Source organism: Callorhinus ursinus, unplaced genomic scaffold, assembly GCF_003265705.2.
Source record: "Callorhinus ursinus isolate GAN/ISIS: 27379988/994484 unplaced genomic scaffold, GSC_fseal_2.0 scaffold45, whole genome shotgun sequence".
Classification (NCBI taxonomy): Eukaryota; Metazoa; Chordata; class Mammalia; order Carnivora; family Otariidae; genus Callorhinus; species Callorhinus ursinus.
Window position 1 is genome coordinate 9,041,157 of NW_027397107.1, and position 25,365 is coordinate 9,066,521.

At 41.8% G+C, this 25,365-nt stretch overlaps 1 protein-coding gene across 1 annotated transcript in view; it reads right to left on the minus strand.

The window, feature by feature from the left end:
• Positions 1–25,365, minus strand: part of AGBL1 (AGBL carboxypeptidase 1) — a 784,924-nt gene that overhangs the window by 491,500 nt on the left and 268,059 nt on the right. The gene's annotated exons all lie outside the window — the stretch shown is intronic.

Below are 25,365 nucleotides of genomic sequence, written 5' to 3' on the forward strand. Positions count from 1 at the left end.
GTATTATAAAAACAGAAAGATGTAAATAAGGCACTTGGCATATTACTTGCCATTCACTACATGTTAGTTTCTCCCATCTCAACGATGGTGTCTGTGGGTAGGATGGCCCCCTCTCATTCCCCAGTAGAAATGGGATTCAAGGGCAGAACTTGTGCTGGGAACTTTATGTCTGTAAGACACTGAACTCCAACACTGAGAAAGACTTGTCAAGAGTGAAGCACCTGGAATCTCAATCGTGCAAAAAGAATCAGGAAAACACTCTCTGCCCAATCACAGGGAGCATATTGATCTGAAGAGACCTTATGGAGAATGCATTGATGAGAGAAAGATGGGCTTGTCTTCCTTCCTTGTTGAGAGAAAACATCTGGACCATTATAATGTTGAGATGTACTCTAAGACCACATCCTGCTTCAGGTGAAAAGTGTGTTTTGATTGATTAATGGTGTCTGCCCCCTACCCCCAATACGTTTGGGGAAGGAGGGCGAAAGATGTGGCCTCATACCAGAAGTTGACCACATCTGCTGTAACCCCTTGTCCAATTGTGTGTGTGTGTTTTCTGACTCTCTTTTCCTTTTGTATCCTCACCCAACTCCTTAAAGCTCCTAAACCCACCTGAATGACAAGAACTAAACATTCGCCAAGTATAAATACCCCAGCCACCAAGCAGCCTAAAAGTTAAACTAGTCATTTCTTTCCATCTCATTCAAATCACTGCCAGCTAAATACAGCTTTTCTTCCCTTAAACAGTAGCCTTTTTGAGGGAACAAACCGTGTCTCGAATTCTGTGCAAAGAAATACAAAATTGAGGGGCACCTGGGTGTCTCAGTCAGTTAAGTGGTTAAGGGTCCTGGGATCAAGCCCCGAGTCAGGCTCCCTGCTCAGCGGGGAGCCTGCTTCGCCCTCTCCCACTGCTATTCCCCCTGCTTGAACTCTGTGTCAAATAAATAAATAAAATCTCTAAAGAAAAAAAAAAAGAAATACAAAATTGAATAACTTTCAGGAACAGAGCTAAAGAACAGGTAATTGTGAATTATATTACTATTATCATCCATTTAGACCAAAAAAAAAAAAAACCTAAAAAACCACCATCTGTTGACAATCACTGAGATCTCAGTTGGAGGAGCAGAGATCGGTACCTTTTTACTGACTATGGTGAGAGCAAATCACGTCAGCCCTTTATAGATCATTTATATATTGGAGATAATATTTGGTTGTTTTTCTCTAAGCAGGTGTCTTGAGCATATTCCAGGAACTGCAGGAGCCGTGGAATATGAAAGTTGAATAAATTATAGTCCTTTTTCCGTAAGAGGCCATAGCCTTTGCCAGTAGTGACAAATGCAAGCAAATACTGGCAAGTGAGCTAATGGAAGTGTATATAAAGTACCAAAGACAGATCTGACTGAGAGAGGGAAGGATGTTTCCAGAGCTGTGATGCTTTTTGGACTGAGTCTTGCAGAATGAGTCTCATCCTATGGGGCAGAAGGTGAGAAAGCGTCTTCTAAGCAAAGAATAAGACACATGCAAAGAACAAAAAGGAGCAAAAATTGGAACATTGAAGAATAAAGGAAACCACAAGTGGCTGAAACGAAGGACTGAGGATGGTAACACATGTATTTAGAAAAGTAGGCTGGTGTCAAACTAGTAAGGTCTTCCTGATATATTTTGTTTAGGGATTTGGACTTTATTCTACATATCAGAAGTTCTCAGCCATGGAGTCAGTGTCTCACAGGTATGCTATGGTCATTGATGGTGCCTACTGAAGAATCATTGGTTACCAATAAAAGTGTAAATGTTTGCTTATGATATTGTATATGTGATATATATATCTATACATACACTATGCACACACATGGCACAAACTGCTGGTTTTCTGTCCAGTAGCCTTTCTTCTTTTGTTTCTGACAATGAGACCCAATTCTGGGGGTGAAAGGATGTGTCCAGATTCAAAGAGCCAGATGCATGGATCCTCTTGTAGGGAAGAGTGGCCATGTGATCAAGTTGTGGCCAATGAGATGTAAATGGTAGCAGGAGGTAAGTCTTTCTAGCGAACTAATTGAAGAGGACAGTTTCACCTGGCAAATCTGTCGTAGTCTTTGTCTCTTTTCCTTGCCCTTCTTCTTCCTCTTGCATTGAACACAGATACAATACTCTCAGGTGAGGAAGTCAACTTGAGAACCAAAGTCACATGCTAAAGATGGTGACCATAAAGATGGGAAGAACTTGGGTTCTTGATAAATTCCTTAAGCAGCTACCCTACACCTTCATGAGCTTCTTCAGTGCTTCTGGATATTTGAGACCAATAAACCACTCTCTGGCCAGGCAAATGTAATCACAGTTCTGTTACAACTGCTTAAATTCTAGTCTAACTTATATAAGATCAGATTTGAAATCATCCTGATAATATTACTTTGTTTTTGGGAGGGTTACTTTGGTTTTGGGTTTTTGTTTTTGTTTTTTTTTTAAAGATATTACATATTTATTTGAAAGAGAGAGAGAGAGAGAAAGCACAAGCTGGGGAAGGGACAGAGCGAGAAGCAGACTCCCTGCGGAGCAGGGAGCCCGATGTAGGGCTTGATCCTGGGACCCTGAGATCATGACCTGAACCAAATTCAGATGTTCAACTGACTGAGTCACCCATGTGCCCCTAAATATGTTACTTTGAATGGAATGCCATTTCGTGCGCTTTCTGGATTTGGGAGGAGAGCGTGAAAGAGAGTCTTCATGAGACTATTTGATACACATGTCCCAAAAAGGAACAGCCTAGAGCCACTGTTTTCAGTAGAGAGTCCAGAGGCACCTGGGTGGCTCAGTTGGTTAAGCATCCAACTCTTGGTTTCAGTTCAGGTCATTATCTCAGGGTCGTGAGATCGAGCCCAGAGCTGGTCTTGGCATGGAGTCTACCTGAGATTCTCTCCATCTCCCTCAGCCCCTCCCCCAAATCATGGGTGCATTCTCTCTTTCTATCTCTAAGAAATAGAGAGTCCATGATGGTTTTTCAGCAGGAGAAAGACATGCCAAAGGCTATGCTTCATAAAATCATTTTGACATTATTGTAGATCATGCATTTGCTAAATCAGACAGTATGGTCTGTTGAGTAAAGAACAACTTTCTGGAGCCATATTTCCAGAGTTCACATTCCAGCCCCACCATTTTCTACAGAATGAGTTATGGAAGTTTCTGATGAAATCAAGTATTGGATTGGGCATCCTGCAGGTAAGACTAATGATTTGCTAACTGGAGCTTACTAAATAAACATATGGAGGAGGAAAAGAGATATACAGTTAGCTAGCTGAGCAGAGCTGAACCTAACTGAAGGCCAACTTGCCCCTCCATCATTTGCTTACAATTACATCTCACTCTTTCCAAAGCAAGTCGTATTGGCACTCCAATAAAAAGCTTGTTGAGAAAGAGGCTTGATGAATTTGTACTCAATCAGCAGACTATTTTCAGTTCTATAATTCCATACCACTCTCTTCGTGGTCTTTGAACTAAGTTCATTTACAGCATATAGAACAACAATAGTAAGTACTCCCAGCCCAGCAAGAAGAAATAAAAAATAGCTTAAGCTCTTGTAAATTTCCAATACCAACTGAACACCCTCATTGTCTGGGCCAGTTGGTTCCCACCGCCCGTTACCCAGTACAGTTCGGTGCATTAGTCATTAAGCAAATGCAGCCCTTGCGAAGACTTGTCCACAGTGTTCCTTCCCTTCTGAGAATCAGGTTGATAACCTGCTATATTGTAATACACCACAAGACCTAACAGGCTGTTCTGAGCATCCTGACGAAGCAAATGGGGAAAACTGTGGGTTCTCATGAAGACATAAGCAGCATGTTAGCCATTTCTAGTTGATTTTTCTCTTTCCTCTGTGATTTAAGACAATTTTACAGTTGTATTGGTGAGTTAAACTTATAAGACCATTCAGCTGCAGCAGCAAATGGTGCTCCAGAGAACCCATAATAGACAACAGCTGTAAATACTATGCGACACATATACTATGTGTTTTTTTTTTCTTGTTATTGACAATTTCAGTTTTAAAAACTCATTTCTGCTTAGGGTAGGGCAAAGGGTATCAGGTATCTGCATTTTTTTTCCTCTGTAATTTATAAAATCTATTCTGGAGGTCACCAAAATCTGTGGGGGAGTCATGGTTTGGCAATATGCTAATTCATAAAGCTAGGTATTGAATTTATGTCAGTGGTAACAACATCTGTAAAAAGAGGTTAGAAACAAGTAGGGGATTATATGAGGCTCATGGCCAATGAAAACCTGAGTAAGAACTGAAGACATATGTGATGACACACATGTGTACCCAGCTATATAAACATCCATCCAGTTTTTCCTTTTTTCTTTCAACAATATATATTAAACTCCTACTGGCACTCTGGAAGGTTCTGGAGGTTCCAAGGGTAATAGTGGTTTTTGCCCTCAGGGAACTAATAATAGTGTGGTGGGAAAGACAGGCACACAGATAATTATGATCCAGTGTGATCAGGGACATTTGTCAAGACATTTTCAAAGCGTAGCGGAATGCTCATTACAACATTATTTATAGTGATGTGATCAACTGGAAGTGACTTAAATGTGCACCCACAGAAGGCTAAGGAAAAGATTCGTAAACAAAATGCTATGCAAGCGTTAAAATGGCACCTAGATCTTTCTGTTGACACTAGAAGATATCTGTGACACTATGATGAGTGACAAAACACAGGCAAGAGACCTGCATCAGAGTGGATCCCTTCTGTATGTAGTCGTCACATTCACTTAAAGGTATCTATCTATACATAGGACACCTCTGTGGGTAGAGGTCATCTCAGTAATTTTTATGTCTGCTATATCCCTATCTAGAATGTTCTCTTCTTCAGAAAATAATAATCATATGTCAATTTTCCCAAAGGCAAAACATTTTCAAATAGTATACCACAGAGGAGAAAGAGGAAAGAAATGGATTTTCGCAGAAGAGATAACATTGGATCTCAATCTGGTTTGTCCAGATTGAGTGAGAGTTTGCCAGATGAAGAAAAGAAAGGAAGGAGGTGATAGGAAAAGGCTAAGTAGGTGCATTTGCCAAATAACAAGGTCATAGAGCACAAAATGCCTGAAGAAGAGCAAAGTGATTTGATGTGGCTGGAGCACTAAACTACATGGAAGGTAAAATGGGAGTGAATACAAAGTAGTTTGCACCTGTCTCTGCAGACCTTTGGAACCAATGCTAAAGGAGACTGAAAACCATCTTGCAAGCTGTAAAAGCCCCATGAAAAATCCTTATGGAGGGGTGTGATCAGACAGCAGTGCTCACTGGAGCTGAAGACTCAGATACTGGGCTTAAGAGGTGGGAGAAATGGCCAAAAGAGCGGAATGATTTCCAAAGTCAAGGAAGACTACCTGGGCCTTCACTCTGGAAGAGAGTGCATAAAAACAACTTGATTGTGATTAACATAACAATAAAAAAAAACAACTTGATTGGGGTGCCTGGGTGGCTAGGTCAGTTACGTGTCTGACTTCAGCTCCGGTCATGACCTCAGGGTCCTGGGATCAAGGCCCGAGTCAGGTCTGCTTCTTTCTCTCTCCCTCTCACTCTGCCCCTCCCCCTGCTCATGCTCACTTGTACTCTCTCTCTCAAATAAATAAATAAAATCTTTTTAAAAATTTGATTTAAGGCCAAAGGGGTAAGGAAGGAGTCAAGGAAACAAATACGGGAAAAACTGTCACTGAAAGAAGATTCTGAAGAAAGAGAAAATCTGAAAATAGGTGTGGTGAAAAATTTGTATACATTACAGAATATACTAATGTTTCCCACCAAAGGTGGCATACTATGTACATTTTCTGCACCATGGGCTCCATCTCTTTTTTTTAATTAGCTTTATTTATAGTATAATGTACAGTCAATAAATTTCACCAATTTTACAATTCAGTGAATTTTGGCAAATGTATGCAGTGCTGTAAAACCACTATGATCACAATATAGAGGATTATTACCCTCACAAGAATCCTCCTCATTCTGATTTGCAGGCATCCCTATGTCCCTATCTCCCATCCCTAGCCTACGGTAACCAGTGATCTGCTTTTCATCTCAATAGCGTTGTCTTCTCTGGAATTTCATAAGAATTGATTCATACAGCATATGACCTTCCTGTCTGGCTTCTTTCACTCAGCATAATGCTTTTGAGAGTCATCCACGTTGTTGTATGTATCAATAATCTGTTCCTTTTGGCCACGGACTCATATTCCAGTGTGCCACAAAGCAATGGATATGCCACCATTAGTTTATCAGCTCAATTCAATCAATCAAACATTGCTTTAATATTTGAGTTCTTTCCAGTTTAAGGCTATTATGAATAAAGCTGTTATACTTTGTGTACATGTTTTTCTTTGAAGTGAATGCCTACCTATAGAATTTGTGCATATTACAATAAGGTTAATATTATAGTAGGTTATTACAAGGGGCTGCCAAACTGTTTCCCAACGAGTATACCATTCTGCATGCCCACAAGTAATGTCTGAGAGTTCCAATTGATCCACATGTTGATCAACGCTTAACATTGTTAGGCTTTTTAATTTTAGCCATTCTAATGGGGAGGTAGTATCTAATTGTTATCTCAATTTGCATTTCCCTGATGACTAATGATGTTGGGAACTTTGTGTTGTTTTTTCGCCACTTCTATACCTTCTTAAGTGAAGCGCCTGTTCAAATCTTTTGCCCATTTTAAAATCAGGTTGTTTGTCTTATTATTGAGTGTGAAGGGTTCTTGATACCTTCTAAATGCAATCCTCTGGCAGATATATGTTCAGTCAACTCTTCTCCAAGTCTTTGGCTTACCTTCTTATTTTCTAGACCATGTATGTTGAAGCACAAAAGTTTATTTGATAAAACCAAATGTATGCCCTTTTTTCTTTTGTAATTTGGGTATTTTGTGTTTCACTAAGAAATCTCTGCCTAACTCAATGTGACAATAATTTTCTTCTGCAAGAGTTAGTCTAAATTTAACATTCAGATCAATTAACATAAGGTGTTTCAAGTTAATTTTGGATTATGATCTGACATAAAGGTTGAGATTCATATTTTTCCTCCCATAATATCCTTTAGCATTTCCTACGTACTCAATCTTATCTTCTGCAAAAACAACAGTTTCATTTTTCCTCTCCAAACCTTACGGCACTTTTTTTCAACTGGGTGGTGTTATCAACCTGACATTCCTGAAATATAATCAATTTGATTATATTATCCTTTAATGTAATTCTGGATTCAGTTATTTCTTTAGAATTTTTTCATCTACGTCCCATGAGAGAGATGGACTTGTAAGGACTTTTTTTCTTATGATGTCCTTGTCAGGCTTAGTTATCAAGGTTATGATGAGTTGGAAAGCATTACCTCTTTTTCTTTTCTATGTAAGACTTTTTGAAGATTGGAAATATTTCTTCCTTAAATTTATGGTAAAATTTCCTAGGGAAGTCACCTAAGCCTAGAACTCTCTTTCTCAGAAGATTTTAGTAACAACCCAATTTGTATAACAAATCCAATTTTATTTTTAAAGATTTATTTATTTATTTTAGAGACAGAGAGCTCACGCATGAGTTGGGAGGAGAGGGAGAGAGAAAGGGAGGTGAGGAGGGAGAGAAGCAGACTCCCTGCTCAGCTTGGAGCCCGACACAGGGCTTGATCTCATGACCCTGAGCTCATGACTTGAGCCGAAATCAAGAGTTGGATGCTCAACTGACTAAGCCACCCGGAACCTCCAAATTATTTTAAAACATATTCAAATTGTGTAATAAAAATCCAACTGTTTAGATTTTCTATTCCTTCTTATGCCCATTTGGTAATTATACTTTTCTGTTATTTTGCATTGAAAACTGTATTTTCAAATTTGTTGGCACAAAGTTGCTTTTAAATCCCTCTTATTATATATAAGAATCTCTAGTGATGGTCCCTGATTTTTATTTCTGGTACAGAGGCTTTTTTTTTTTTCTTAATCATTCTCAAAAAGGGCATATCATTTTAGTTTTTTCCAAAAACTATTTTATAATCATTTTTTCTTTCATTAATTTCTGCCTATAATTTTTATTTATTCTTCCTTCCACTTTCTTTGCCTTTCATATTTTTGTTCTTTTATAAAGAACTTGAAATGATATTTAGATCATTAGCTCAGAATGTGATAAAATTTTATAAATATCATCTATGTGTTTAAAAGAATGTTGAGTGCCATGTTCCATATACACCAATTATATCAGGTTTGTTAGTCATATTGTTCATATTTTCTTTATTCTTGCTTGATATTATGTCTCCTTATTCTGAGTTCCTGAAAGACGTATGTAACAAGTCTCCAAAGATACTTCAGATTATCCATTTCTCCTTGGAATGCTGTCAATTATTTTAAAGCTATACTATTAACAGAAACTAGATTTCGAGTCGCTTTGTAGTCCTAACTGGAATTTTTTATTGTTATAAGGAATCTCTCTATTTCTGTTAAAGCATTTTGCCTTAGTTTCTCATTTATCTGTATTCATATAGGCTAGATTTCTTCCGGTTAGTATTTACAATGTGTATCTTTTCTCATCCCTTTCCCTTCAAACTTTCTATAGTTTTTCAGCAGGTGTTTCTTTCTTGGAAGTATGATATAGTTGGATATTGTATTTTATTCACTCTAACATCTGATTTTATTTGGAGTATTTATTCTATTTACATTTGATGAAATTAATGATATATGTGGGTTTAACACTATCATTTTATTATTTGTTCTCCATTTGCCTTAACTATTGTATTATCTATTTTCTGTCCTATCTTGTCTTCAATTGGACTGATTGCCTATTTTTTTTCACATTGTTCCTTTTTTCTTCACTATTAGTCTGGTACTTATATGTCTTTTGTTCTTTAATTAGCTACCTTAGAGATTATAATATGCACCTTTGATTTATTATAATGATATAATCTATTTTAATTCCCATTATAAATCTAAAATTCACAAAACATTTACATGGTGTTAATTTCAATTAAATTATATATTTGCCCTTTTTAATTACTCTTCACTCCTTCTGGCATCTAGGTTTCAGTTTTCTTCTGCCTGGAAAATCATCTGTTAGTATTGCTTCTAAGAAGTATGGGTCTGCTAGAATTGAGTACTCTCCCTTTTTGTGGTTCCTTCACTTGTCTGAAAACAAATCCATCTCATCTTCAGTTCTGAAAAGTATTTTTGCTGAGTATAGGAATGTGACACTCCTGATGCTGAACTCTGTTTTCCATTTCTTTTCATGTTTCTTCCACCAAGATCCTGCAGGAAGCTGGCTGCTTTTCACAGCCCTTACAAGTACTCAGAAGTTTGTCTCTTTGTTTTGCAGATGTAAGAATGCCTGTTTTTGTTTTCTGCCATACACACTCTCTTTTACATGGTTTCCAAAAGAAGGGAGAAGGTTTTCATTGGAATTTTCAAGTTCTTGAACTTTCTTATACTTTTTATTTTTGAAACATTGCAGTTGATCATGTTGAAACTAGCAGGTGGGCAATCCTAATCTCTGCAAATAATGAAGCATTTCCTTATCTCCAAAGGTTATATCACTTATTCCTCATACATTTCTAATTTCTTAGAATTTCAACAGTAGGAACTAGAAAAAAATCTTTGATTCCATTCGATGTTATCATAACTGCTGGATCTCTGACAGATTAATACACCACTGGGACTTTTTAAAAGAGTGGGATTATATGGAAACACACGGATGGCATTGCTATAGAACCCTGCAGCAAGGGAAGGTATTTTCCCCTCCATTCTTTCTTCAGTCCTCACAGTAAATCTGGGAAGTAGGAAGACAGGTATTATTCTCTTCTTGTTTATAAGGCTAGGAAGGAGAGAAAGCATGAAAAAAATTGGGGTGCTCTGAATCAAAATCCAACGTTCTTTTCATTTGATCATGTATTATTCTGTGTGTGTACTTAAGAGGAAAGCTGAAATGAATCCTATTGAGACAATATCTGATGATACATTGAGGGGCAATCAAGTATCACGCAAATTATGAACCAGGCAACCAGGTTCTGCCTCGTACTGATTAAATGGATTTGGGGAAATTAAACCCTTTTGAAATCTCAGTTCCTGACCTATAAAGTAAGGCTTTCTTAGGTCTTTGCAGCACTAAATTCAATGATTATCAATGGCAACTGAAATATGGTAGATAAAAATAAAATGCCTTAGCCAATGGTTTCAATCCCCTTTGGTTCTATTATGTTCTCCTGTATTATTTTAATAGAGCTCCTAACAAGAAGCAAAATTACATGAAGCTTCAACTCTTTTTTCACTTTTTCCAATATTCAGATGCAAGTGCTAGTAAGTGGTGAAGTGGTCAGAAGTCAGATGGCAGCACAAGAGTGAAGGTGATCCCTGCTAATAATCTGCTTCAGAATGGCCAAGTTGGGCTGGATCTCTCTTGCTGCCCCCAAGCACCGGGCATGATCCTTCCCAGAGGAGTGGGGTCTGCCTGCTCACGTGACCTCCTTTACAAACTCTTGAGCTACAGTCTTCCTGGCCATACACCATCAGAAGAAGAAACTGACCAGACTGCAGTTTCCTCCAGTGGCAAGAAGTGGCCTCAGATCTTGCCCCTCCCAACTTTGCACCCTGTCTTCCTCTCAAAGCCTGAAGTGTGACCTCCATACCCCCAAAAGAATGACACAGAGCCTGAGAAGCCCTGACTTCTTTCTGTGAGGAGATTTCTTCATTTTCACCAAGGAGATGTGCAGGTACATGCACTGACAGAGCAGGGAGAGAGCACGGCCCCCTGAGGAGTCTTGGGGCAGTAGGGAGGAAGCCATGAACCATAGGCTCTTCACAATGATGAGCTATAGAAATTCGAGGGTCGCCATCTTGCCATTGGTAGACCGTGAATCATTTCCTGAACTTTGTTAAGCTTCTTCACAAATCCTAAGTATGACATACAGCAGGGACGGGAAGTTTTAAGTACAATGAGTTCCCCACTCATGCCCAGGACCTCCAAGGCCCCACCCTCTCCCATTCCACCTCTCTCCATCATCCATCCCTCCCACTTCACTACAGACAGGCAACTTCCTCCTCACCAACTGCTCTAGCCACACAGAAACCCCAGTGATCTACAAACAGAAATCCCAAATCTGACTGCATCACCTTCCACATAATAAACTGTGCTGGAGTCTACACTCCTCACAGAGTCCTTATTGAAAGCCCCCACCAGCTGGCCTCAGCCAGACTGTCTGGTCTTGTTTCCATCACTCCTGAACCAAACATTCTTCCTTCTGTTTCATGCTGTTTCCCAAACCAGCATGTCCTTTCCCTCCCATGGCTCTGCCTTGTTACCAGAGCTATTCCCTCTAGTTCCTGAGCCTTGTTTCTCTCTTCCTAAAGCTGTATATATTGGGGGTTTCAGAAGATGTTTGCTGAGTAGAAGGGTATAATTAACTGTAATTAGCTCCTGTAATTAACCCCTCCATGCCCAATTGTGTCACAACATATTAATTCACTGGGGTTTTTTATTTTCCCAAAATTCATTCATTCATTCATTCATTCAGCAAGTATGTATTGAGCTCTTAAGATACATCAGGCACTATAATGGGGACTGGTGCTACACCAGGGTGAGTCAAAGTCCTAGCCATCAGCAGCTTGCCTTCTAGTGGGGAAGGCAAACAATAACACCTAAGGACTATGGAAAAAATAAAGAAATAAAGCAGAGAGGAAGCAACAGAGAATCCAGAGGAGGGGTGGAGTCATCATCTTAGAAAGGATGATCAAAGAGAGGGCTCCCTGAGGAGTTGACACCTAGGTATGGACCTCCTTGGATGGAGGAAACTCAGCCAATTCAAGACATACACTTAATCAGGGCTGGCACAGAGTGCGTGAAGTGGATGAGAGCCAGATAATGCATGTCTTACAGAAAAAGACTGTGCTTGTGATGGAAAATCACGGAGACTTCGAGTAGGGCAGTAGAAGGGTCTAATTTGTACTTTTGCTCCATTGAAGATACTTTTCCATACCATAGTCAGAATGATGTTTTTCAAGTCCAGACATGGAGGCCAGTTGGGTTCTTCACGTGACAATCACACACTGCTCTGTGTTTCAGGTACCAAAATGATGCCATAAGAAGACAGATCACTATAAATTATTACCCTTCAATAGTGATTACCCATCTGATTCTTTCACTTTCTATGACCATTATGAAAGTTTCCATCCACCAAGTAATAGGCAGGATGATGCACCCATTCTTTTATTCAACATTTACTGATTATCTTTTGTGTACCAAACACGATATCAAACACTGGGGATGCCAAGGGGTTCCAGACCAAGGACCTATCTTCAAAGACCTCCCAGTTTTCCCAAGGGAAATAGTTATTTATTGCGAGTGAAAGAATTTTGACCTTTTGGAAACTTCTCTCAACTAGGGCAGTGTTTCTCCACCTGGATTGTGCACGTAAATCCTCCAGAAATCTTGTTAAAAAGCAGATTCTGAAATCGGAGAGGGAGACGAACCATGAGAGACTGTGCACTCTGAGAAACAGAGGGTTCTAGAGGGGAGGGAGGTGGGGGGATGAGTTAGCCTGGTGATGGATATTAAAGAGGGCACGTATTGAATGGAGCACTGGGTGTTATACGCAAACAATGAATCATGGAACACTACATCAAAAAATAAATAAATAAATATAAATAAATAAATAAATAAAGCAGATTCTGTTTCAGTGACTGTGGAGTAGGGCCTGAGATCCTGCATTTCTACCAAGCTCCTGGGAGGGTGCCAACACGGCTGGTCCAAATCACACTCTGAGCAGCAAAGCTCTCCCTGTCCAACAGAAACAGAATGCAAGCCACAAAAATAATGTGCAAAATTCTGTGTTTTCTAGTAGCTATGTTTTTCTAAAATAAAAAAAATATGAAGGGGCGCCTGGGTGGTTCAGTCAGTTAAGCATCTGCCTTCGGTTCAGGTCATGATCCTGAGGTCCTGGGATCAAGCCTCATATTGGGCTCCCTGCTCAGCAGGGAGCCTGCTTCTCCCTCTGCCCCTCCCCCTGCCTGTGCTCCCTCTCCCTCTCCCCCCGGTGAAGTGAATAAATAAAACTGTTTAAAAAATACAAAATGAATTTTAATAATAAATTATATTTAACCCAACAGATCAAAAATATTACCATTTCAGTGTGTCATCAATATGAAAATGATTAATGCGATATTTTACATTTTGGGGTCCTAAGTCATCAGAAGTCTGGTGTGTATTTTACAATTTCAGCATGTCTCAATTCAGACTAATCACGTGTAACTGCTCAACAGCCTCATGTGGCTCATGACTACTTAACCTGAACACCACAGCCCTAGATCCTCTATTGACTCTCTTAACTGAACCCTTTTATCACACTTAATGTACTCCAGTGGAATACAGTTGAGGCACTGAGGAAATGAATAAAAGAATAAGGCTTTTCCTCCCTGGACAAAACATTCTGTTCCATTGTCTTCTTTCTTGTGAAACAATTCAATTTTGAAATATTACAAACTCATATTTCTTTACAAAGGGCCATCTTGCCATCTTACTTTGTACCCTTCTGTCTCTGAAATACATACATATATATATATATATATATATATATATATATACACACACACACACACACACACACACACACACACACAGTTGGTTTGGATAATGGGTATAAATTAAGAGAAAATCAGGAAATCTATTCCTGAGCAATTTTCAGATAACCAAGAGGAAGTAATATAATCGAGGCTGAGATAATAATTTTCGACTCTGCATAAATGTGAGAAAATTCATCTGCATTCCCTCATCTGCATCAAACTCTACAGATTTTTCAGATTTTGTTATATTATAATATGCTGGAAATAAAAAATAATACATCTGTGCTATAATGATACATAATATATACAGTATGATAATAGAGTATTTGGATTGGGTTTGAGGAATTTACTACACACAGAAATGACAGTCACTTGGGAGAAGTGTGTAATCCCATCAGGAAAATTGCAGACAGATGCTGCTGCACCCCCTGCCCCCCCCGCCACCAATCCATCAGCTGATCTGTTACGGATGTCTGCAATTCCGCCTTGGGATCTGCAGGCTCCCTGGTACCCCGGGGCACTGTCTCCCCTGTCCCCCCCACCCCCTAGTGAATGAATGCTGCCCAGAGGAGAGCATTAACTAACTTCCTCAAGCTCCAGAAGGTCCCAGGAGGACTCTGTCCCCTACAGACCACTCAGGGTGGGGCCACATCACTACCGGCTATTTCTGAATGGAGGCCTTGTGAAGACATAGCCAAGGCTTACTCAGTCTCTGCCAGAACTCCTGGCCTGACCCCTTATCTCAATAGAGCTGTGCATCACAGTATCCTCCAGAAATATGAATAACCAAAATGAGAGGGAAGGAGAACTTTTCATGCTCCACAAAGACTCATGCAACACATCCCACCTTGTTATGCTAACTACATTACATTTCGCTAGGTTTAGCATAATATAAGGCACGGAAAGCAACGAAACTTCAAGAAAGAAATTAAAGAGCTGTAGGCTTTGCTCAGAAAACTTCAAAATATTCTAATGAATCATTCTGCTCCCAGGTCACATACAACGGGTCTCTTGCTTTGTTCTTTCCCACATTATTTGCCTAAACATATCTGAATGGGAAAAGAATCCAAAGTGCCTGAGGGAGCAGACTCTAGGTTCCAAAGACAGATGGAGTCTCCTCCAGAAGCAAAGTCTCTGCCCCCATGGGGTTACAGCGAACTGCTGGGGCCGTCTTACCGCAGGATGCTAACACAGACCCGTGAAGAAGGCAAAGAAAGGATGAGCCGAGTGAGGGGCAAAAATGTGCTCTCATGTGTATGGACATCTTTAAACAGCCAAACAGCATGGTTCTCTTTCAGTTATAAATGACAAACTGAGAGCCTGCCCTCATCAGTGTAGTGTCTTTCAGGAATCTCAGCTTCCCCCAAACTCTTTCCAGACCCGGCGATTTAAGACAGCGGAAAAATCGCCAAGCAAAAACCGCACGACGAATAAATTATGGGCCCAAGTCGTAAGGACCAATAAGGTAGAAGGAGAAAATTTAAGAGTCTTAAGCCCCAAACATATGTTACCACCTGACAGTGGAGCAGAGCAGTTTAGAACTGAAACTGTGCCAGGAAATTTCAATAGTTGTGTTACTTTCTTTGCACCATGGAAATTTTTACTCTTGCAGTTGAGTAAAGGTGTGGTACAGGTTGTGGGGGGAAGCTGGAGGGGTTTAAGGAACGGGGGCGGGGGGGCGCCGGCATAGGCAGGTAACTTTGCTGCCTAATTACTCTGCAGGCGGAACCAAGAGCTGTTGCGGGTACCTGGAACAGAATGGAGTTATGACATTTTGAAATGAAGTTTAAAATTCAGGCTGAGCTGCTGGTTTGAGGTAAGAGACGGATGGAGGGAGCAAGGGAAGAAATAAGAAAAAGAAAGAGAGAGAGGGTTATCATCATTGCTGTTCCAATCCTACAATTCTATCGTCCTGACCCGCCAGTTCCTCACTTACGTAACCTGACAAGGCTATTCCAGATTCCCAGTTGCTTGGCAACCTGCCTTTTATGTTTAAGCCATTTAAATGTATTCACCTTCTGAATTAGGTATGTTCACAGATGACTGGGCAAGAAGAAAGAGCCCCTGGCAGGCCAAGAGCTCCCAGGATGTGTGGAATCAACAGAGTGTGTGCAGAGTCGGTCTGGTCAGAGAGCCTGACAGAGGATATTAGTGACACGTTTAGGCCTGAAAACAAGAAATTGAGATCAGCATACAAAGTCTTTTGCTGCCTCCAAACCAGGCTTCCTTCAGCATCAAATATTTATTTCCCCCCACCCCACTTCAGTGCTTCCTTCTGCCTTCCTGAAACCCTCCTGCAGGTCCTGGTGGCAGGGGCAGTAACCAGCTCATAGCCCCTGTACGTAGCCTTGAACACAACTGTCTCCGGGTCTCATCGCTGCCCTGTGTGGACTGTGAATCATCACGGTCCTTCTGGTCAACTCGCTGGAAATGGGAAGGTCTCACCAGACTCCACATGCAGAGAGTTACCCAGCCTCTGATTTCTGCCTCCAAAATAACCTTTTCAGATATTTTCCATCTTCTGCATTCCTGTTGATTCAAAATATTCAGTGACATCCCCCCCTCCCCACCACCCTTAGGATAAAATTAAGGGCACAGTTCTTATTGGGGCACAAGGCTCTTCATGATCTGCCTTCCCAGAGCAGGGATGCTCAGCCCTGGCCACCCCTGCGCCAGCACACCCCCTGCACACACACAGAGCACAGGCAGCACCCTCCTGTCTCCCTGTGCCCACTCTGCCCCATATCTTTGTACAGACTCTTCCTTCCATGTAATGCCCACCCTCTCTGCCACACAGCTCCATTGGACTTCAAGTTCAGGTCAAATGTCACTCATTTCAGGGTAATTTCCCTCTTACCTCCTTCAGAGGCTGAATGAAATACTCCTGAGCCTGTGCTCTTATGCTATCTGGCACATACTTCTTACCATAGCATGAATCCTTTGAGCCCACCATGCCTTGTGCTTCTCACCTGCCTTACCCGCCTCTCGCTGGAGCATAACTCAAGGTGGGCTACTGTGGTCAGAGCGAGCATGCTTTGCAAAATTCAGAAAAGTATCTGAGATCTGAAAAAAACATACATACTGGCCCTCAAAAATAAAAAAGAAACTATTAAATTGAAATAAATGTTTAATTGTCCCAACAGTAGACTATTATGTCAACTTCACAAATTGTTAAATTCAGTATTCATAAAAATTTTATTATCTTTGAAAGTAATCTGTAGGGTAAGATTTTTGTACTTTGCAGGAATTCCTGATTACAGACATTGACGGCTAAGGAATCATAACCAACTATAAATTATCAGCCATAGCCAAATAATTGTGAAAGCAAATGAAATTGTTTCAAATTCAGTAAAAAAATACTCGATGTGGGATGTGAGCACACTTTATATGGTCAATGTGACATATGATGGGGCCTCCAACTCTTGAAGTGCTTCAGGCCTAAGAAGATCTTAAAATGGCCCTGAGTATGTATATTTAATGAATTTTATTTTCCCAGGAACTAAGAATTAGCTCTATGACTGGTATACACCTGTCTCCTGCACACACACACACACACACACACACACACACATGCATACTTACATACACAAATTTCATTAAAAATATGAATTAGAGAAACAAAGACAAGTGAGAGGAAAATCACCCTGTCTGAGACTCAGGCAGGCACTTAAAGCAAGACTGTGTAAAGTTCTACTAAGCCATGCCTGGGAAGCAGATCCACATGGGGATGAGCAGCTTTAAAAGAGCACAATTGGAAAGATGGAGCTTAATAAAAAAAATAAAAAAAAAAAAAGATTTCTAAACCAGGCATGTGTGTGGATGGCTTTATAAATTAGTAGGAAGTTAAAGAAATGCTTCCTTTCTTCCTTCTGGGTTTAGAGAGGGAGAAGGACAAATGTTCAAAGAAACAGAGAGAAAGACATAGACAGATGAGAAGGAGGGGACTGTGGGCCCGAAGTGTAACAATTCCATCAGGTGAGAATCTTCGGTCATCAGTTTTTCCTGCACAGTATATAGATTTAAAGGTCCCCAGAAAGCCATTTAATACAAGCCAAATGATATCCCACTAGTGCCTTGGTTTAAAATAATCCCCTAGGCCATGCCATGAGATTGCATCAGAGGTGGGCCTTTCAGATTGCATGTAAGTGGGTATTTTAAATATCAAGTCCTTATTCATTTAAGCTTACTTTGAGAGCTCTTGATTTTGAAGCCCTTGCTATGAATCTTTTCAAACAGAATTCTTGTGGTTATATTTTGAAGTGAGACACAGGGACACAAGGAAGACTCGAACACAGCCCTGAAGTTTGGCGCAGTCGAGCAGGTAAGCGGTGCTCCAGTATGCCCTGAGTTGGCCAGCAATCCAGCCTTGGACGTGGGTTGGAATCCCAGCTCTGCATGCTCTTCGTGGTCAGTCACTTAAGTTCTCTGATTTTCAGGGCCTTACTTGCAAAACTGGGGGAAAAAAAACTATACCGCACAATGGATGTGTTCATTGACCTTATGGTGGTGATCATTTCAGAAGATATATGTGTAACAGATTGCTACATGGTACACCTTCAATTTCACACAGTGTTAGAGGTCAACTGTATCCCAATAAAGTTGGAAAAAACTAGTACCCATCTCATGGTACTGTTGTCCAAATTAAATATGATAGTACATTTTGCAAAGTATAAGGTATACATTAATTGCTCAATAATGTAATTAAGTAATTTGTATAATGATCAATTAATGAGAATTATATTATTATTCAGGCTATAAACTGAATGAGTGAGTCAATGAGTGAGTGAAATATTAGAGTGACAACATCTAGTTTGAATGAGAACCATTCAAATTTGACTTTAAAAGCTTTTGTCTAAAACCCAATATAGACAGATGGGAATAGAAAGAGTATTATTACATCATATTCTGCTCTGTGAAGGTGAGGCTGTGTCCATAATGGTTAAGATTAAGGGCTTTCAGCCAATCAAATGGACTACGATCTAAACCCAGGTGACCAACTATCCTGATTGCCCAGGACTGTCCCAGTTTCATCACTGGAAGTCCCATGTCCGGTGGAACCCCCACCTCAGTCCTGGGCAAAACAGGACAAGTGATCAACCTACCCCCTAGTCCCGCCACTTCACAGAGACTTGAGCCTGTATAAGCTATTTATAGCCAGGCTCAATTTCTCTGGTTGTCAAAGGAAGATAATAATAATAATCTCACCTCATTGTGTTGTTGCGACAATTAAAGCTGGAAGCTTAAGCTGCTCAGAGCTTACGTGAAACCCAGCATGGGTCAACAGGGTGGGCAGGGTGGCTACATTTCCCTCTGTTCCTAGACGCAAAGAGATCCCTAGGAGACTGCTCCCCGGAGACAGAAACCCAAAAGCACAAGGCAAGAGGGGAGGCTGATGGGAAGGGAAAGAATTTCCACTGACACAGAAATATCTTCCATGGTAATCAGCATTGACGAGAAAAGGAAATAAGGGGAATTTATGTGACAGTTTAATAGGGTTTTGTGAAATATGATATTATTTTAAAGTTTGCCTGAGTGAGGCAGACAGCACATTAAGGTGACTCTGGCTCTAAAAAGATGATGATGCTGTATTTTAAACTCTGAAATTTGCCCCACTGTTTCTTTGCTGTATTATGTAGAGCATTATGGATTTATATTATACATACATATGTACACACTGTGGTGTGAGCCCAGAAGAGTCTTAGTGAGACTTAGAAGAGTCTTAGTGAGACTTAGAAGAGTCTGCCCATGGGCAAAGTGAAGCATAAAGCCTAGGTATGTAATGCCTGGGTATTACAGGAGAACTTGAAATTCCCACCCAGAAATAACCAGCTATTTTTGTCCTACCATTATTTTTTTCATGGTCTCTATTCTACTGTGGGGAAAGAGTTTTGCAGAAGATACATCTCCCAAGCATGACTATTTCCCCCAGGCAATTATACAAAGCACTCACCTGCCAGGTCTCTACGGAGGATGAGAACAGAGGGTTCAAAGCTGGCCTCCAAATCACCACCATGTCCTAGAATCTGGGGGAAGTCTGACTCCCTGGAACTCTCCAGCCTGGCAGTCCCCCATTGGATAAAAACAGTATTAACCCACTCCACGTGGTGATTTAGAGCTGGCTCATCAGTGAGATTAACATGCCGGGAACCCGTTACTCTGAAATGTCACTTATATAAAATAAGCTTGTAAATTGTAATATAAAATAATGTAATGAGAGAAGCCTTTGGGATCTGATAAGAAATAATGAAAATGGACAGTTGGAAAATCAGGACTTGTCAGTGCTGACCAGGAGAAATTGTGCTCTCGTTGTAGGAGTCTGGTATGGTTATTTAGACCAAAAATGCTGCCAGACAGGAGAAGTCCAGTCCATCAGACTGTGGAAACCACTATCTTTAATACCCAGCTCCCTTTGCTCTGATTCTGTGCTGACGAATCAGCCTGCCGGGGAATTTTGGTGTCCTCAGTGGATGAATCACTGGCACTTGGGTCCCTCTGGTTCTTAGTAAAGAACCAGATGATCTCCTCTGGTTCTTAGTAAAGGTATGCACACATATGTGAGTGTGTGTACTTCATTACAAATTAATACATGTGATTGTGATTTTTAAAACCTGTTTCTTGTGACTTCGGTCCATGTAATCCAATCTACCAGGATGAACAGATGTAGTCAAGTTTCTCAGGGAGCAAAGCAAAGGTTACAGCTCGATTTATGGTGGGTTCTGCCCCGTTAGGCTCAGCCAACATAGCTCTTACTCATAAGGACCAAGCCACCCTGTCATTCCCATAGAAAGGTCAAAAATTGATATGGTCTAGGTGTGTATAGTTATAATCTGCTTCCCCTCTTGCATCACCAACCATGGGATAATTTCAGAGAAGGACAACCCAACACTTAATAACTATGAAGAATTTATTGCACCCAAAGCAAAGTCTAGCCTTTTCCCTGGGCTATGTGGAGGTGAGCCCAAGGCTCCTGGAATGTCCTTCCTGATGGGAGTGTCTTTGTTTGCCTGGGGACTTTGCTGACCTGACAGTTTAACAGTGTGATTTATGATGGGGCTTTGGACCAGGTGGTATCACTTCTGACCTTCAGGGGAACTGGAAATTACAGGTCAGCTACATGTGCAGTATATGACCAAGCCCCATTAAAACCCGGGACACCAAAGGCTCTGGGAAGCTTCCCTGGTCGGCAATACTTCGTGGTTATGGTCACACATCATGGTGGGGAGGAAATACTGTTCATGACTCCATGGGGAGAAGATAAGCAGAATCCCTGCATTTGGACCTCTCCCGGACCCTGCCCCCTGTGCCTCTTCCTTTGGCTGGTTCCAACTTGTATCCTTTCCCTGAATAAACTATAACTAAAAGCATAATGACTTTCAGTTGAGTTCTCTGAGTCCTCCAACAAATTATCCAAACTGAGGGTGGTTTTGGAAAATCCCCAAACTAGCAGTTGGTGTCAGAAGTGAGGACAGATTTGTGGGACCTGTTCCCTTAAACTTCAAAGCTTGCTAACCCTGGGTGATAACTTTCACCTAGTACTGACCCACTTCTCATTCTGCTTATAATCCTCCCTGATTCTGATACCAGCCCTCCTTCTCCTTTGTCTCACTGAGTCCTTGGCTTAACCACTCATGCTTAAAACATATCCCATATCCCCACTAAGATGCTGGTACCTCTCTGGCAAAATTTTGTTCTCTGTCTGCACACACAGCCATAGGCCGCCTTTAATAAACATCTGCTCAATACAGCCTGATGCAGGACCCACCACCTTGTCCCAAACACTGTGACCACCTGGCTTCCTTCGACTCTGTGAAGATGAATGAGTCAGAGAGGATTCCATTCTTCGGTTTCCAACATGTGCTTTGCCTTGACATTGACCTGGGCCCAAATTAGCACATTTCCTTGTTGATTACGGTGTTCTTCCACTTCTCGTTCATCCATGGCCCACCCACTTAGATCTTCTACCCTTTCCTGTCACATGGTAAACTATAAAGTAGGAAAGTAACACAGAAGAAACCAGAATGGTAAGTACACTGCCATAGGGCCAACTCAAGGCTACATAAGAAACTGTAGTCCTTCCCTGAATAATGACACATATGTACCCATTCATGTGGTCAGCACATAGCTTACTAAGTACTCTCTCTGCATCAGGCACTGTGCAAGGCACCACAGATGTATCTGTGAGAAGGTCAACATGGCCTAAGGAACAGTAGAATCCAGGCAGCTCAAGATCATGCTATAAGTCACCATCATAAGTCCTGCAACTCTCAAGGAAAATCCATGCCCAGCTCTGATCTCACCACAGCTTAGACAGGCTGTGTTGGACTTGGCCCAAAGGCAAGATCAAGAGTTGAATCCCAAATGGTTGAGTAGGGTGTGGGGGGATGGCAGATTCCATGAACAGAAGCCAAGAATCAGTAGCTTTAGGACGAGATAATAATAACAAATTAAGGAGAATTTACTATGTGTCCATCCTCGACTAAGCACTTTGAACACACAGTATCCTCAAAATAGTTCATGATGAGGGTTCTATTATAGTCACCATTTCACAGACTGGAAAACTGAGGCTCAGAATTGCTACATGACTAGCCCAAGGTCATACTGAAAGCAAGTGATAGAAGTTGGATTCCAACTCAGGCAGTCTTGCTCCTGAGCCTACATTCTTTACTAAGCTCTGCTACATATTAGGTAAAAGTCAGCTTCAAATAGATAGTCCCATGGGAGGTATACCCACGTGTTGAAGGAGGTAATCAAGAGGACATGACCATCAGTTGATCCTTAAGCTGAACCCAGACAATCAGAAGCTCCTCACCCCCTCCGCTGTCCTTGGAATGTATGTTCTGCCCACAGTGGATGTATCCTTGAGAGAAAGGTGTTAAGACCATCTAGATGGCATATGTGACTGAACCCCATTATAGCCTCTACAGTAAAGACTTTTAAGATTCTGGAAGGCAGGTGTGGAGATCTACTCATCTTGCAGCTGCCCAAGACAAACCACATAAGTAAGTGCCCTTGCTTATTAAAATTACCACCTACAAATCCAGAGTGGTCTGCTGCTTCCTTCCACCTCTCCCTGTCCTCTGGGTAAGGAAGGTCAACAACATAATTGGAGATATACAGACAGAGGAGCTAGGCAGGACCTGGAAGGAAAGGCAAGGACTCTGAGGTTCTCCTCTGACCAGCCAGATGAGTGAAGCAAGGCTGTGAATGGAGATCCCAGCTTACAGGTTTAAAACAGACAGCCTGACTCACTCCATTCCATAATCCGATCATTGTTGCCATTGCCATAGGGTACAGGATGGAAAAATGGATAAATCAGAACAATCTATCACCACCAGTGTGTAAGCAAGATGAGTTGCATGCCCTGAAGAAGATGCTGCCTGGATCACATCATCTTCTCATATGTTCTTACTATTACTTTTCTGATATTTAGATAAGTGCAAGCATTAAAGTCAAACATGCAGACCCTTAGGGTATCCATAAAAATGTATCCATGAAACATAAAATTACACTTATCTTCATAGGCTCTGTAATAAATCCCCAGAAGTCTCCTCACCAAGATACAAATCTTATTTCACCCCAAATTCCAATTGATATCAGTAAGTATTTACATGCTTAATTGGAGATGCCTGTGGGTTAGAATTTTGAAAATTCTCAGTAATATTTCTGGCTTTGCTTCTAACAACTGCTAGGACCTTCATCAAGTTGAGTAATCACCCTGGGCTTTAGTTTCTGTTCAAACCTGAAAGCAAGTCAGGCTTGGGTAGGAGACCTGTAGGAGCTCCCATGTAAACCTCTGGTGGTGAGTCAAATTCCATTCTTGCAGCTCAGGCCAGAACACCTTGACCAGGGCAGGAGGGAGGTAACTAAGAGTTGTTCAGAGTTTCTATTTAGCAAGCCCATTACCAAGCACTCTGCACACCAAATTCCACTTAATTCTCACCGTAACATAGAAAAGGGATTTTACTGGCTCCACTTGAAGTAAAATAAGTGGCTGGCAGATGTTAATTATGCTCATGGACAGACTTCTGGTAAACAGCACCAGAAGAACTTAAACCCAGTCCTGCCTATGAGACCTAGCAGCTTCTAGTCTTCCCATGTCATGGTGTGCCTTGCCTATGGTTTTTCCTCCATTAACCAATATCATTGATGAAAGGCTCCTGACCTTGTGATATGCAGAATCTCCATCTGGGTCTCGAGTTTTTTTGCCTGCTCTTCTGGCCTGAATTCCATCCAGTTCTGTGGATTACAGTCCCTGGGCTACTGTCTACCTGCCCGTCTGCAGCCTCGCTCCTTCTGCTATGTGTCCTGTATCTCATCTCTGACATAGGGGACTTCCTGACACCATCCATACAGCCAAACCACTGGTCCCAGCCTTCCAGAACCAGCCCACTACCATCCTCACCCCCACCCCATCCTGGGCCATTGCTGATCTGTCACCGTTCACGCGCCAGTATGTCAAGTTTATTTCCTCTGCCCATGAGAGCGAACTCCCAAATGTTGGAAGGGTGCCAAGGCCTATTTGGGGGAAGTAATTAATCACATTTTAAGAGGCAAGCCCTGTTAAAGCACATTGCATACAAAAATTCAACCCGGAGAATTTCAAACAGAGTAACACCAAAGGATTAAAACACAGTGAGTTAATCCGATGAGGATTGAGTAGGTATATTTATAAAGGTAATGATCCTTTAGGCTGTGTGCCATCTGAACAGGATGTGGGACCTGTTTAAAAATTTCAAGTTGCGGGATGGGTGGAGCAAGATGGCGGAGGAGTAGGAGACCTGGACTTCGTCTGGTCTCAGGAATTCAGCTGAATAGGGATCAAACCATTCTGAAAACCTACGAACTCAACAGGAGATCGAAGAGAAGAATAGCAACAACTCTCTGAACAGAAATGCGACTACTTTCTGGAAGTTAGGACGTGCAGAGAAGTGAATCCGAGGCGATATTCAGGAGGATAGACAGCAGGGGAGGGGGCATCCGTGGGCCGCTTCTGGCAAGTGCTAGAGCCGCAGAGCACAAAATCAGAACTTTTAAAAGCTGGCTCCACTGAGGGACGTTCCAGTGGCTAAGCGGGGGTGGAATCCTCACGGGACAGTGTGGTCTCATGACTCTCAAGGTCACAGAAAAACCAGAGGTGCCTGAATGCGGCAGAGCTCCCAGTATTGGAGCAGGGAAGCCGGCTGCAGAGACGGAGTCAAGGCATGGACTCTCAGCTCGGAGTTGCCATAAACCGTGATCCGCGGCCCAGTTGGGCCACTGCTCCTCCAGCAGGGACCCAAAAAGCGGCAGAGCCGGGGAGACTCCACTTCCTCCCCGGGGAGGAGCGGCGCGAGAGCGCACCGCAGGGATCTGCTGGGATTGGAGACTCAATATGGGGTCGGGTGCCAGAGATAGCAACGCTCGGTCACAGGCTGGGTGAGCACGGAGTGCGGCCGGAGATCGGGGACACGGGAGTGACTGCTTTTCTCAGGGGGCGCACTGAGGAGCGGGGCCCCGAGTTCTCAGCTCCTCCGGGTGGAGACTGGGAGGCCACCATTTTCATCCTGGTCCTCCAAAGCTGTACCGAGCGCTTGCAGGAAACAAAAGCTCCTAAGAGCAAACTGGACCAGCTTGCTTAGCCCAGACCGACAAGGGCGGGGCAATTTCACCTCCAGCAAAGACATTTGGGAACCACGCAACAGGCCCCTCCCCCAGAAGATCAGCACGAACAGCCAGCAAGCCAAGACCAAGTTTACCGATCAAGGAGAACAGGAAAACTCCAGCACTAGGGGAATACTGCACATAGAATTCATGGCTT